The sequence below is a fragment of the Brachionichthys hirsutus genome, chromosome 19, assembly GCF_040956055.1.
Source record: "Brachionichthys hirsutus isolate HB-005 chromosome 19, CSIRO-AGI_Bhir_v1, whole genome shotgun sequence".
NCBI lineage: Eukaryota > Metazoa > Chordata > Actinopteri > Lophiiformes > Brachionichthyidae > Brachionichthys > Brachionichthys hirsutus.
This window is the reverse complement of record NC_090915.1, coordinates 9,823,961-9,839,138: the sequence shown is the minus strand read 5'-3', so window position 1 is coordinate 9,839,138 and position 15,178 is coordinate 9,823,961.

Genomic DNA, 15,178 nt, shown 5'->3' with positions numbered 1-15,178 from the left:
GTTTATATATGATTTTAATTGACAAAATGTAATTTTGTCACCAATTACAGCACATTTTAGTACTACTTAATCAATACCCCTAACTCATGTCAGCACACAAAACCAGTGCATTTTAATTCATCCAACTGATGACATTAGCAGAGACTGGGAAATGCAGACTAGGGGCCAGGTCTGCGGCGTTAATCTCACGCTGATGTCAGATGCCACACACAGTTCTTCACGTTGGCATAACGATTTGATAAATGTCATTTTAAGAAGAAGAAAAGCATGGCCAAATATCAGAAAATAAACGAATAAATAGAAAATGACACTATTTAGTGTAGCCCCAGGCAATATCTCACAGAAGTGGGAAGGCAGTCACTAAAAAAAAAAAAAACACATGTCAGAAGGTAGAGCACAGACTCATGGCTGGGATTGCAGGTTTATGGGCATATGGGCCAAATCATTGCCAAGATGAACAGGATGATGATGACGCAGGAGATTTTAATAGCTATATTAATAATAATGTTATAATGCACCTGGCATTCCATTACATTTTGTAACTCTTATCTTTTGACTACTAATGTTGTGTCATTTCGGATTCTCAGTGCTGTCAGAAGGGAATTATTTGTGTAGGGATGGGACATCATCATATAAATAATTTTCTGGAATGTAATGCAAATAAATGTATAATATTATTGGGGTTTATGGCCAGCCAACTTGCAAGGTTTATGTTCCTGGCAAATTAAAATCAAAGCACAGTCATTAACAATAGACCCAAGTGGACTTATGATGTGAACTTGGTTGCTATTTGATGCTCTTTTAGTGTGCAAGATAAAAATGTTAACTGCTGTTATGGGTTCACGGTTTGCATTGTGTTTGTAATATTAATAAACTGGGCCTGGTTAGACGGATAACATCAACTGTCCTGAGAACACAGTGAGGGTGACTCTCATGACAGTGTGAAGGTAGATTGGCTCCTTAATGTTCTTTCCGAAACTCCATTTACCGAAATGCATATTTCAGAGTAATGGAAGATTTATGCAAAGCATCCATCTCTGTCTTATTTTCTGACTGATTCATGAGCAGCTAGGTCAAGTTTCCATTAAAACCTCTATAAATAATGACTCAAGCAATGCTTTCTGGTGATGGTCTTGGTTTAGATCTGTTACTCCCTGCAACCACAGAATCAGCAAACACACACACAACTGCAGTCACACCATGGTAGGGGATTGCTTAATAATTGCATGGCCCAAATATCAAGAGATCATTATCCCCCATGCAGAGAATTTAGCAGATTTAATTTAAATGTTCAAACACGTATTCGCGATGCATCCGTAAATAACTGTTTGACTCCACGACGTGTTGTCAGGTTTTCCTGACACTGTGTTGATGTGGCATACATGCTACGCCCACATTTGTCTCATTAGAATAAAGTAATTTAGCTGCCTCGTAGACAGCTTTCACAGCTTACATGCAGCTTATCGTCCGACAGCTCCTTGCTGTTGTTTACCCATCATTTGGCTGCTTCCACAGCACCTCTCTGAAGACAAAACAAAATAAAAATTAATGATTTTAGTTTCAAGCTGGGAGTCACTCACCCAGGTGCCTTGTGTCTTACTTAGATAACACAATAGCAATGTGGGAATGAGGTAACAGGTAAACAGAAAAAATATTAATAATGGTGTGTGCCAAATAATGTGTCTTTATTCAAAGATGGAGATGTAGCTAAAACAAAATTTACATTTGGAAATACAGAGATATCAAGCCTCTGACCAGCAGTCATTTACTTCTTGGCTGCTCTTTCTATTTGGTGTTCTGAAAATGTATTTTGGTGTAGATTGCTGTTGCATGCAGTGCAAGCTTTACAGATACGACTTTTTATTACGGGCTCGAATGATCGAACTGGTGGACCCCAGAATGCAGAGACAAAGGCAAAAATAATTTGTTCAACAGAAACAGTTTACTTTATATATACCGTCGTACACACAAAAATAGAAGAACAGAAATAAGGAAACGAAAACTCACTGTACTAAAATAACTAAGGCTTGGACTGGCGGAGGTCCCAGTAAAGTGCAAACACAAAATACTACACACTACACAAAATACAGCCTAAACAAAATACACCGCAGAAAAAGACAGAAATAAAAAAAATATGTCCAAAACAAAAAAAAAACAGTATACAAATCTTACGGTCACGGAAACTACACAGAAACTCGAGTTGGCAATGGGTCAGACAATCACTAATCTGCCGCCAGAACGACAGCAGGGTAGGGTCTGAATAGCAAAATAAATGGCTGGTGTGTTTCCAGGTGTTCAGCCGACCCTCCCGTGGCCACGCCCACACTGCAAGAAAGGAAAACCAGGGTCCGGGAAGCAAAACACGCGGGAGAACATGGCAATTTAAAAATACTATTTTATCAATTGTTTCACATATATCTCAAGTATGGTATTCATATTGCATCTTTAGGTGCCATGTCAGTGTCTTGGGTATCATGGTATCAGGAAAGCCTCTGCTATGTAAGGACAGAAAGGCAGGTATTGGCCTTCAGATAAAAAGTTAGCAGGAATCAGAATTGAATGACAAATCATCAAATACTTTAGCTAAAATTCTGCTTTTTGGAAAACACCTTTCCACTAATGATTTCATACCATCATATACAGTTTATGAATTTAGCCTCTAAAGTTTTGACATAGGTTGTACAGTTGTTTCACTTTGATTAGTGCTCAGCAGTCTGGTCAGGTGTAAAAGAAAGATCTGTCTAAGCCTCAACTAGTTCAGGAAAAAAGCTGCAAGACTCGCACTGTCTTGTCAGTTAAGGTAAGGTGTGAGGTGAAGTACAGAGAGAATGCAGAGCAGTCTGTCATGGCTCAGCGTAGAGAGGCTGGCATGCAAGCCAATCATTTTCTTCAGGATTATATTGTATTTGTTCTGTAAAACAACAACAAAGGGTCAGACACCACAAATAAACGATGTTGATCACTACAACATATGAAAAGTTATTTTGTATTTACCTGCTGGACAAACCAGCATGGCTGGTCACCAGCATGAGATGCTGATGGTTCACCAACATACAACCACAATAAGATGATGGTGATTGGATGTTCCATCATTAATATTGAATGGCAGTGAACGGATGCTTGTGCTAAGCATGGAATGCCGCTGATTGGAGGCTGGTGATTGGATGTTCAGGATCAGTGATTGGGTGCTATTGTTGTGGATGGCAGCCTGTCACATTACGGTGACATGCTGGCTTGATGCTAAAAGCTAAAGCCCATTCATAAATATACTTTTATCTGTCATGCAGGCTGCACAAGTGAATGCCCAAATGAGGATCAATTCACCTTTTTCATTACAATATGTTAATTATGCTTCCTTATGCTATTCAGACCTCCCTTGTTCTCCTCTGCCATCCATCTTTCATCAAAATATAAATGTATCCACACACACACACACACACACACACACACACAGTTAATTGCTGCATCATTAAGTTCCTAAAGGTTTGTGATGACTCCATTACTGAAATAGACACAGTGGGGCAATCAAACAGCAAGAGAGTGGAGACACTAAATAAACCCTTGTTCCTTATCCTCCTCTTTATTATGCACTGCTCTGTTTGTGCGTGTGTGTGTGTGTGTGGGTTAAGTCTAAATAATCAATTAGAAGTTAAATACAGCTAATGATAAATATGTTTTAATCTCATTGCTCACCATTCTCAAGCTATCACCACTGTCAGTAAAACTATTTCAGAACACTCCACAACAAATGCTTCCGATACATATCAGAAACAAATCAATGGTGACTGCAAAACATCTGTAATACGTTAACCCTTTAATGCAGAGTGTCATATTTATTTATCATGTTTGATACACTATGATGTTCAGGATTTTGAGAGTTCTATATCATAACTTTGTTTGTGTGTGTGTGTGTGTGTGTGTGAAAAACCTGATGTATACAACCAGCAGACACCTGCATATGCATTTCTCAAGCAAAACATTTCCAGATTTAGCAATGATACAAATTAAGGTGTGTATATGCAAATGTGTTACTTTAAAAAAATTTAAACAAATGTATCAGAAGATTCCTTAAATACTTTAATTAAAAAAATTGCAATCAGCTTGCAATTATTTAGTGGCTCAGGCTTAACATGATTTCCCTGAAAATACAAGGGCCGGAGTTGATTCTCTGCAGGTGATCAAGTGAGGCGGAAGGAGCGCGCTGGAGAGTGGACCGGCCTGCCATGTCCTGGAGACGCACCAAGATGGAGGAGCAAAAGGGTGGAGAGGGAGGAGGGCTGCTGATGCTGATACCAAACACCTTTCAATATTCATCAAGCACCAATCTAATGAAGTTAACCTCCCTTACAAAAAAAGCTACATATTTTCTAACTGTCAATAGGTGCTAATGAAAATTCTACATTATGGATGCAGCGGATGAGGAAACTAAATTAAGATTGTTTGTGAGACTCGAGGCTGAGTTGCGTACGTTTTTTTAAATAAAGTATCAGTTCTGTTCCAAACTTCAGTCTCCATCTCTCACTCTGCTCAATATGACCCTTGAATATATTAACACGCGAGTCATTCTCTCTTCATCTACACCCATTGGGTTTGTCTAAGTTACACTTCATCTTCTATTAATTCCCTCTCAGAGCCTGTTGATCCTGAACATCAGAGACAACCCTCCGAGAGCTCAGGCGGTAATGGAAAAACTTTTGTAAGCTCCCAGCCCTTTTTACTCAGTGAGACTGCATCCTAGTCTCAGTGGTGAACTAAATGAACCTTAGTGGGTCCTTTGTGTGTGTGCGTGTGTGTGTGAGTATTCCTTTTAATTTGTTGCTTCTAAAAACACAGGCCTCAGAGCTCATCGGGATACATTTCCTTTCTAATTTCCAGTCAGTTATCTCTTATTGCTCTGTCACCACTTGATACACAAAACACTGGATTGTTCTGGCTGTTAATTTTTCATCAGGAAATAAATTGAGCAATTTACCTGTAGTGGCATCATATTGGCAAATTTATGAAAACACTAAAACATGTTTTAGCGAACAGAAGATGTGAATTCATTTTCTGTAACCACTGATCCTGTGGGGATTGCCGATGGGCCCCGAGTCCATCCCAGCTGACTTCAGGTAGTACACATTGAACAGTTGACAGATTTTGGAAATACAATATTTGCATTACAGCACAACTGATTTGGCTAGAACTTGTCACTTTGGTGTAAATCTCCAGCTCAGAACAATGGACCTTAACCCTTGTATTATGTTGAAAAATAATTACGTTGTTTATGTTAGGGTCATTTTGACCCGCACTGTGTAAATCCACTCAAAACAGTAAAACAAAACAGGTTAAACCAATAACATCTTCATTTTAGATTATATGAACATTTAGAAAAGAGACATACAATACATTTTTAATTCCAACACTATATTTAAGAACTATTTAAAGTTTTTCCCTCTTCATGAACACTTTTTTTTTTTCATTCGACTTGCTCCATTTCCTCAGATTTTCAATGTTCAACAGCTCTGGTGTCGCGGTTGTCAAATCGGATCACACGAGATATCATGTGAAATGTCTCCAGAGACATTGTTGCTCGAAAGATTGGCCTTCCATTCTCTTCATTCCATAGACTTGCAGTTGCTTCTCCCTTTGACCTGTAGACTCCAGCTAATACCAGAATTCCGATGTAAGCATGCAAGTCAGTCTGATCCAGTGGCTTCCATTTCTCTTGAAATACACGCCTTCCCTCCAAATTGGTCATGTCCAGTATAATCTTCTCTATTGGTGGGGATATGAAGAGCTGAAATGCTGATTGAATATCAACTCGTGTGACAGCAAATCTTGTAGGACCGGGAGTCCTTTTGATGACATTGGAAGATGACAGTCCACCTAGGCTTTGGTGTGGTGCTGTTGACCATTTTATATTACCAACTTTAGATGCCCATGTCCCCTCTGTGGATGATTATTGCTGCATTCCTTGGTTTTCCTCTGAATCCTTCTCATTGGAGGAAAATTGACAATCTGGATCATCAATAACATTGTCCTCGGTTTCTGAAATCTCTTCCTCTGCATCACTAAAGCCAAAGGAGCATCAACTGTAAGCCTTCTGGAGCTCATTTTTGGTGTGTTTGTCAAAGAGATGACATGAGAACAGTGACAAGGACAAGGGAGAAAAAGTTCCTCCTCTACTCACACCTGGGTCTCTGTGTCTAAATAGCTATTCAGAGGGAGTCAAAATACAAATAATTGGGCAATCTAAATAAAGGACATAAAAGACATCAATGTTTATTTTGGATCTGAACAGTTTCTTACCCTCATTAAAGTGTCCGGGTCAAAATGACCCCAACATCATATTCGTATACAAACTCTGCACAGACATTATACTACACATCAAGGTGTCCAGATTTTACACACAAGTTCATGACCCAAGATGAGGAAAAGTCACAAAATTGTGTGACGAAAAATAAAGGATAACCAGTACTTTGGTCAACACGAAAACTGAAACGGGTCAAATTGACCCTTAACATAACATAAGGGTTAAGTTTTACCTAACCCTGCTGCTCTCGGACCAACGTTTGTGACAGCTGGTATTAGAGCAGACCTTTTGATAATCAGCAACACAATTCAAATTATCCTAAAGTAAATGCTTTAGAAATGAATGGAATAAAGCAAACATTAACAAGAAAACACATTCACAGAAAGATTAACTTATTTAACATAAGTCCTGTAGTGCATTGATAAGGGCAAATGTCCTGATAAAAATGATTGAATTACAAACCAGTTACAATCTGAACTGTATGTACACACACACATATATATATATATGTATGTGTGTGAATGTATGGCTACGGTATTCTCAGCATGATGAACAACCCCGACTCTCTCTATCGGCTGTTCAAGCTCTTTAAGCTGAGGCCGCTTTTTATATCAGCCTCAAAAAACTGCACTAAAACTCCCCATGAAAGGGTTAAAAAAAGTCACAGCTTTTCAACAGGGCAATAAGAAGATGAGATGGAGAGACCAGAGGAGCAGTGGATATGGGAAGTAGCCAAGAAAGGAATTAAATGGGAGTATTTCTTTGTGACATTCTGCCAACGGTTTTGGAGCGTCATCTCCTTTTGCACCAAGGCCATATTATGGTGATTTGCACTGGCAGCACTAATTCGTATCATGTTTAGTGAAAGAAAATTCATACTGGTGATGCCATTTTGCCTACGTCGTTCCTCCCCTGTGATTTACACACTTATTTTCGGAGTTGGAGTTAAAGAGGCATAAAATGTTACATTGCGAGTGAATGTAGCATCAAAAGGCTTTTGAAGCCACTATATAAATGATGAACTCACACTGTTCTTTTCAGCTAAAAGCAGTGACATAGATGAGAGCGCTGCCTGGGACCTTCCTGGAGAGAAGAATCTGCATCAGTGAAAAAAATAGCAGCGATGAAGAAATAAAAACACCAACGACTACAAACAAAATTGGGTTTTTAGTGTAGATTTAGTTCTCAAATATACAATGAAATAAGGGATTTATGAACCAAACAGTCAATATTTTTTGTCCCATCCTCTCTGAGTGCCGTGGCGTGTTCACCAATCTGCTTGTGTTCAAACATACACAGACCTGATGTCGCAGGTGTGCTGGTGGTATATCTTCAGGAACATCAGACAAAACTAACATCAGTTAACTACAGGAAAAAGGTTCTGAGAAGGGCTCAGAGAAAAAATGTCGGTACATGCTTATGCATTTATTTGACCCACATCTATGTTATACCCACCAGAAGCGTGCATGACACAGCAGTCTTGTTTTACATTGCTCACATACACATATGTGCATGTTCAACTTATCTGTTTCATTGTGGGGGGAGAGTTTTCTCCCCAGTCAAACTTATATTCCTTCATTGGCTAGATGTTAAAGATACAAATGAATTTGCATTGCATCTATCTACTGATACTGCTTCCTGTTCAAAACATGTACTGCCCTCTAGTCTGGTAGCCAACACACAGTCAGAATGTTTCAGCTTATGCTCCAGTCCAAGCACAGCAACCCTGCAAAATCATCTGCACTAATCGTTCAAGTTGTTCAATGAGTGGCTGATCTATGAAGGCCAATTCTCAACTACATTCTTTGGCCCTATAACCTTCCCCCTTCCCCTCCAATTTGCACATTCCTGTGTTGGAAAGTGTGCTCCATTCCTAGGGGATTGAGGAGTAGTGGGTGCATCGCCCTCCTGACGGTTCTTGAAGTAAAGTGTTTTTCAATTCTGATTCAAAATGGACTGGGAGAATGTAGTGGTACAATAACAAAGAAAACGTTGCTCTCTGCGGCATCCCGAACAGAACATGGACACTGCTCTGGTAAAAGAAGTTCAGAAATGTTGTGAATCCGGAGTGCTTGCTGTGATGCCAACAACATCAAGAACACGATAGTAAGGGTGAGATGGGAAATGCAAAATTTGCTCAAAGATTTCGGGAGTCCCAAAAATTGGCAGAACAGTAAATGTGTGCCTGCAAAGATTGTGTTTGCTGAAGCACTTGTATCCACTCAGAAAATACAGATCCTAATCTTGAGAGTGATGCCACCCCGCATGTCCTTGCTCTGTCTTTCACCGCCTTATCACTGTCGCATTCCCTCCCCCCCTCCCGTAATAATTTCCCCCACACGGACCGTCCACCATGAGATAGCAATTACAACTCTTTTGACACACCAACTCCACAGGACCTCTGCCTTATTTTTATGTCCTGCAGCATCTGCCTCTGTCTCCTTGCATATGTCTCGGTCTTTCTGTGTTGCAGTCTACACCACTGTTTCTTTTTCTTCAATACTTTTCATTTCATTTCATTTCATTTCATTTCATTTCATTTATTTATATGCACAATAATAAACATAAACAAAACATTGCAAAGGCAAATAAGCGTGCAGGAGAGGAAAAGAAGCCAAATGGGCTTAAAAAACAATCCGCCCCTCAAGTTCAAATTAACGAAACAAAATCAATCAATATATACTTCAGCACCCATGGGTTCTCTTTGTCCCCCCAGCAACTGCCCCTCTGACTCCTCTTGCATGCTTTCTGCATCCTGTGTTCCCACCTCCTTTTATACACTCATTTCCAAGTCCCTCTCTTCCTGTCTTTAGTTTCCTCCAGCTGCTGCAGACTTCCCTCTATCTACCTTTTCCATTTTGAACCGAACTGCTGGTTTTTATTAGATTATTTTTATTATCATCTGGCCCTCAAATTCTTTCAGGACCGCTGAGGGCTTTCCATTAAGTCACTGAGATAAATGGTATCAGCCCCAGATGCACAGTGAAGTCGCACTACTGGCTTCATGATGTAAAAACAGCTCTTTCTTCACTCTTTAGGTTATACAAGGATAAGCTAGAGATCTAAGAATGCTTTATCGATGTGTGTGGAAACGGTCCAAGTTAGTTGGCAACAGTGTGTTCGGTGTCAGCTTTTAATGGAAATGATGCAGTGTGGAGAAAGCGCTGTTTTCCGTTAGTTTTATTAAGTGTGGATACAAAACACTATCCTGAGTGGCTGCTGTGTGTACTTCTGTGCAACATGGCTGTGGGAGATGCAGCTGGATGGTGTTGAAATGCAGGTCTTTTGATTTGTCATGTGCATGTACGCAGTAACAATTATTCATTCATTCATTCATCTTCTTGACCGATTATCCGGAAGACCATCCCAGCTGTCTATGGGCGAGAGGTGGGGTAGACCCCGGACCAATCACCAATTTGCCTAAGTTGCATATTTTTGGTGGTGGAAGGAAGCCGGAGGGAACGCACACAGCCACAGGAAGAACATGAAAACTCCTCACAGAAAGGAATTAAACCCAGTACCTTCCTGCTGTAAGGCAACAGCAATACCCACTCCACCACCATGCCCCCCCTTGTAAATTAATTGTATTATATATTTATTTGACCCAAAGAAGAGAGAGTTGATGGAACTACATTTGAATTCTATCCTTCTTTTTCAGGATTCATAAATAATTCTCTATCCATAAACAGTAAAATATGTCAGTGTTCTCAGTGTTTATTCAGAGTGCAAATAACATTCAGCCTAATCTACCACAGGGACGTTCAATAGCTGTTTCCAGATCAGGGTGCACTTTGATCAAGACATGGCTTCTATAATCAGATTATCCATGTTTCTTTAATACTGTTTTTTTTCTTTGATCATCATCCAATATAATCTTATTTTAGGGACGATCACACTTGCAGACACACTGCAATACAAAATGTTGAGTTTATTTGTGATGCTTGCTTGTTATTGGTTAATAATAAATGTATTTTATAAATAGTTTGCTCTTTTAATCTACCATGTCCAATAGGTGAAACGCTGTGCTTTTCAAAACGTTTCCCAAATGCAAAGTATATTAGCATAATATTAAGAATCTTGTGCTAATATAATTTATTATGAAGAAAATTGCTCAGCGAATGCACATACAGCAACATGAAATGTTTAAGGACTTACATATCCTGCTACGATCCACAATTGAACACTTAGACACATTTCAGGCAATCTGAGTGTGAGCAGGTGGAAGTCAAAGACCATCATAAAAGAGGGAGACAGTAAATAAAGGATGTATGACAGCACTATGAACTGTAATGTGAGTTCCTTTGAATAAGTTTATTCTCACTGTGTGTGTGTGTGTGTGTGCAGCATATGTCAGTATCTGTGTGTGTTCAAGGATGGTAGACTGTCGGTGACAAGGAGCCAGAGGGACAGGAGGAAGCTGTTTGATGTCAATACAATGTGTCCTTTCCAGTCCCCCCCAAGGCTCTAATCTCTGACGAGAGGCTGTCTAAGTCCCTCATTAGTTACTGGTAACTCTCTTTATTGTTATGTCAACCTCCTGAGGCAAGGTTGACTCATGGACTGAGTGCGATTGTGAACAGACGTGGTATGAAATATTACAGTCACATGAATGTGGTTTCCCCGCCTGCACGTGATCCAGTGCTTCATCCCATTTGCAGACATTTTGTCAGGGTCTTGTTTCAGACATGTGAAACCGTAAACCCATGCAACGGGGGGGACACTGGGTAATGGATACTAACAGAAAGGTTGCAGTGTTTCAGGAGTGATGATGCATTTCACAATCCTGCCTGGGATTCACATGTTCATTTCTTTTGCTGAAATGAATTTGAAAAATAAATCAGCCCTGGTTGTGCATCCGACAGCCAAAGCTTCAAAGCTTCAAGGTTGAGACAGACAATGTTTACTGGTGTGAATAGTGAAAGTAAACTTTTCAATTTTACCACGACCTCATCCCCTGTGAGGGGAACCAGCTGCACATTGCAAATTAAAGGTTTGTCTGTGCTGGACTCGCACACAGGAAGGTGTGCCCTGCATTTAAAAGGGATGAAAGCATCTGATCTGATTGGTGTTGATTGATGCCAGCTGCTATCACTCCCACCGGTAATTTAATCATCCTAATCCGACCACTTTTACAACAGTGCTGCAGGTGTGATGGTCACAAAAATAGTATTGGTGACTCACAAGAGAGGCAGCAGCACCTCCTACCTCCTGCCTGCTGCACTTTGAGTGGTAACAGCAGAGGCTGCCATCATACACGGAATACGGGTGAGATGTGCAGGATGCATTTGGACAGAAGAACGAAAACATTCTAGCGAGGCTACACAGATTAAAGAAATCCAGCACATGTGGTGAAGATCTGGAGCTGTCTTCAAATCCAGCAGGCAAACATACTACTTACTTGCTGTGGTGAGTTTAATCATCAAGTGTTTAGAAACAAAGTCCTTAATTAAACTCCGTCACTGGCTGTTCCCAAGAAGTAATTTGAATTATGCCCAGGAATCTCCCTATCTAATTTAACAAATCGCATGCCTCAAATAGCAAATAATTTATATTTTATAAGTATTTGAAATTGGAAAAACACAGGAGGGTTGAGAATAGGTTATCTGAGGGAGGCAACCCAGGGAGGGGAGAGAAAGATGTTCTGAAATTTCCCACGATGCTCCTGTAAGAATGAAAAACAATTGAGGACATACTGTACAACAATGGAAGCAAACTGGAAATGATAAAATCTGTATTTTTGAATCCAGACAAGTTCCCAGATCGCTCTCAAAATGTATTGGGATCTCAATTAGACCAAAACCCATCATCAGATTTTTTTCATCAAGATCCATCCAGCAGCCGGTACGAAATTCTGTTCACGTACAAAGTGTGTTTAGAAAAGAGCGCTAACATAGAAGGATGTCACAGGGCAGCTGTGGCTACAACAGTAGCTTCACCACCAAGTATGGAGTGAATGAATAATGCACAATGTAAAGCATCTTTGAGTGTCCAGAAAAGCGCTAAATAAAACCGAAGCATTATTATTATTAATGCTTCTACCCCATTGTGGAGCAATGTGCACACCTCCTTATGTTATTTGTTTGAAGACGGTGACAATAATACATCATTTCTTCCTTGATTTTGATTGAGAGCATAGCATCAGTGTTTGTGTGTAGGAGGAAGTCGATACTGCTGCCATGCATTCGTATCCTCGCCAGATCAACTTCCTGTGTGGCTTCTGTCGCTCCAGGCAAAAGCAGCTCATTCAGAATCTATGGCTGGTGGCTCCTTCAAATATTCTACGTTGTTATATTATTCAGATGTTTTCTTTGCTTCATCCTTATATTCATCTTCGTACTGAAACGTGTGTTACCTGAGAGGGAAATACATTCATTGCCAATGGAGAAAGAAATGCAATGTTTAGATGGAGATCATGTTGGGATGATCGCTATCCATGGCATCATTTAACAATTCAGTCAGATCAGCTGTATCACATTGGGAGGGGAGAGATGCGGAATCAGAGCTTGACACTCTGACAACCTCCTTGGTCAAAAGCTAGAAGGGCAGAATCGAATGGAGGGAGGAATTATGGCAAGATGAGAGGAGGAGGAGGACGATGTCTGTGTTTACAATGCTGATTGAACACAAAGTTGAGTGTCAAACTTGTATTAAAGACACCACCCATAATATGGGCACAATACTTTTCCTGCTGTGGCATTCTCTCAAGGGTAAATTTAAAATACTGGTATGCTCAAAATTATACAAGCTTCCAAGATGAGTGTTTATATGCCCGTAAATGACTGAATATATTGCTCTCTTCAATCATGGTTACTCTGTGGGTTGTTGTTTGTGTGCGTCTGGAGAGCACTTTTGCATTTGATGTGTTTGTTCTCTCATCACTTGAACGCTCCCATGAAAACATCATTAAACACTTTTACCACTACAATGCATCACCAGCTTATTATCAAAGATTCATGCCTGAATCAGTCACTTCATTGATCTTTAGTTTTCTTATTCAGGCTCTCCGTCTCAGAGGCGTGTCTGAGGTCCCGGTGATGCTCCCAGTCATATTCATCCCTGTCCGTCTTACAGCTTCCACTCTATCTCTGTTCTCCCTGATTTTTTTAATCACCATTTCATGCCTCTCTCCTATTTTCTGTGCTATTCACTCCCAATCCTTCACCACTCTGATCTTTTTGTCATGTGTGACTAATCCGCTCTGATGACATTGGTGCATGTGTGTGGGAATGAGAGTGTATGCCATCAATTATGCTTGAACTTACTTGTTTTGGATGATTATAAGGCTTTCTTTCCACCAAATTTCATGGACATGTTGGGATGTTTACATTATGGCAGTTGCTTGGGGGACATTATTGATATATTTATTCAAATACAAATAATTAATGGGGCAAGGTTAAATAAAGGCAGTGTGATTTAGTATTGTGACAAATGTTGGGATGGTCATGTATTTAATGATTTAGATTTGAAATGAGATTTGATCCTGATGTCCCTGTTTGAAAACCTTTTTTGGGGGGTCTGCAGGCCTTTTCGACATCATGTGTGATGCGAGTGTGACCATTGAAATACACCACTGATGTATTTTTTTCTGAAGGAGTCAAGCTATGTAAATTTTAGGAAGAAAAACGTCAACTTCTGATGCAAAACAGACCCTGCATGCAACCGCAGACAAGCTCACATTTATTTGCCCCTATCTTTCTTTTGTGAGGCACTGACACAACTGTATAATTCCCACATTTACATCTTTTCTCCTGGCTGTGGTTATTTGAAGGCTTTTTGCTAACTGCCAGAGAGTATGTATCACAAGGGACTGGAAACACGCAGGTTCAACATTCTGAACTTCTATTGTAATCCTTGTCCTCAGCACCGCCACTCCCGCTGTGTGTTCTGTGAGTAAGTGCTGCTTGACACGAGAATGGATGGCTGGCGGTCTCTAGCAGGGAAGTTGTTTTTTGCATTGCTAGCTGCCATCACAGAAGCGTGTGGCCATCCATCTCCTTGACTCCATACAGCACTTCATTCAAGGCCCTGCACACACGTGCACTTGACCAAACAAACGCTCATAATCACACAGCTTTCTTTCGTTCAGTGAATGGATTACATTGAATAACACGCATGTTCAAATATGTTGCATTGAATACCGAGCTGCCACTCAGGCAGAAAGCCTTTTATTCTACCCGACTAAAACTCAGGGTGAGGGAGAATCGCAAAGACTAACAAGCAAACAGCTCGAGATGACAAAGTAGGCAAACAGAAGAAACAGAGTGGCACATTGTTACCATCATTGAAACAGCTGCAAGGACATTGAGACGGAGACCAAACAAGACAAACATCAAATTCAATATGCTGCCAGCACAACTTGCTTTAAAAAACAAAAACAAAGCGTTTTCCTTTTAAGCATGCTTCCATCCCTCCACACCTCGTGAGACTCCTCCACCCTGCACTCTCCTCCGTCCCTTTCCTCCCACATCGCAGCACGACAGCAGCTGTTTCTCCTGTTAATCCTAAAAACCTCCTCCAAGTGCAAGAGTCTGCTGTGAGACTGCTGCCCAGACGTTCAAGTAAAAGACAGGTTGAAGGGGACGTGTGTGTGCATGTGTGTGTTTGTGTGTGTGTCATTGTGTAACATGCATATTATAAATGCTGATGTATTGCAGTTTGATTAAATATGGATAAATAAATACCTGCATTCTTCAGATATGTTACATACAGTATACCTCTGGTATTTACTTACCTTATCAAAGCTTGTTGTGAATCTATATCTGTGTACTCATGGTGTAATAAAGTTTAAAGCTTTATTGATTTGGACTCAGTCCCGACTCGCAGCAATCAGCTTCATCTCAGCGCCGACCCTTATCGACCGGATTAATTCTGAATGGACCATAA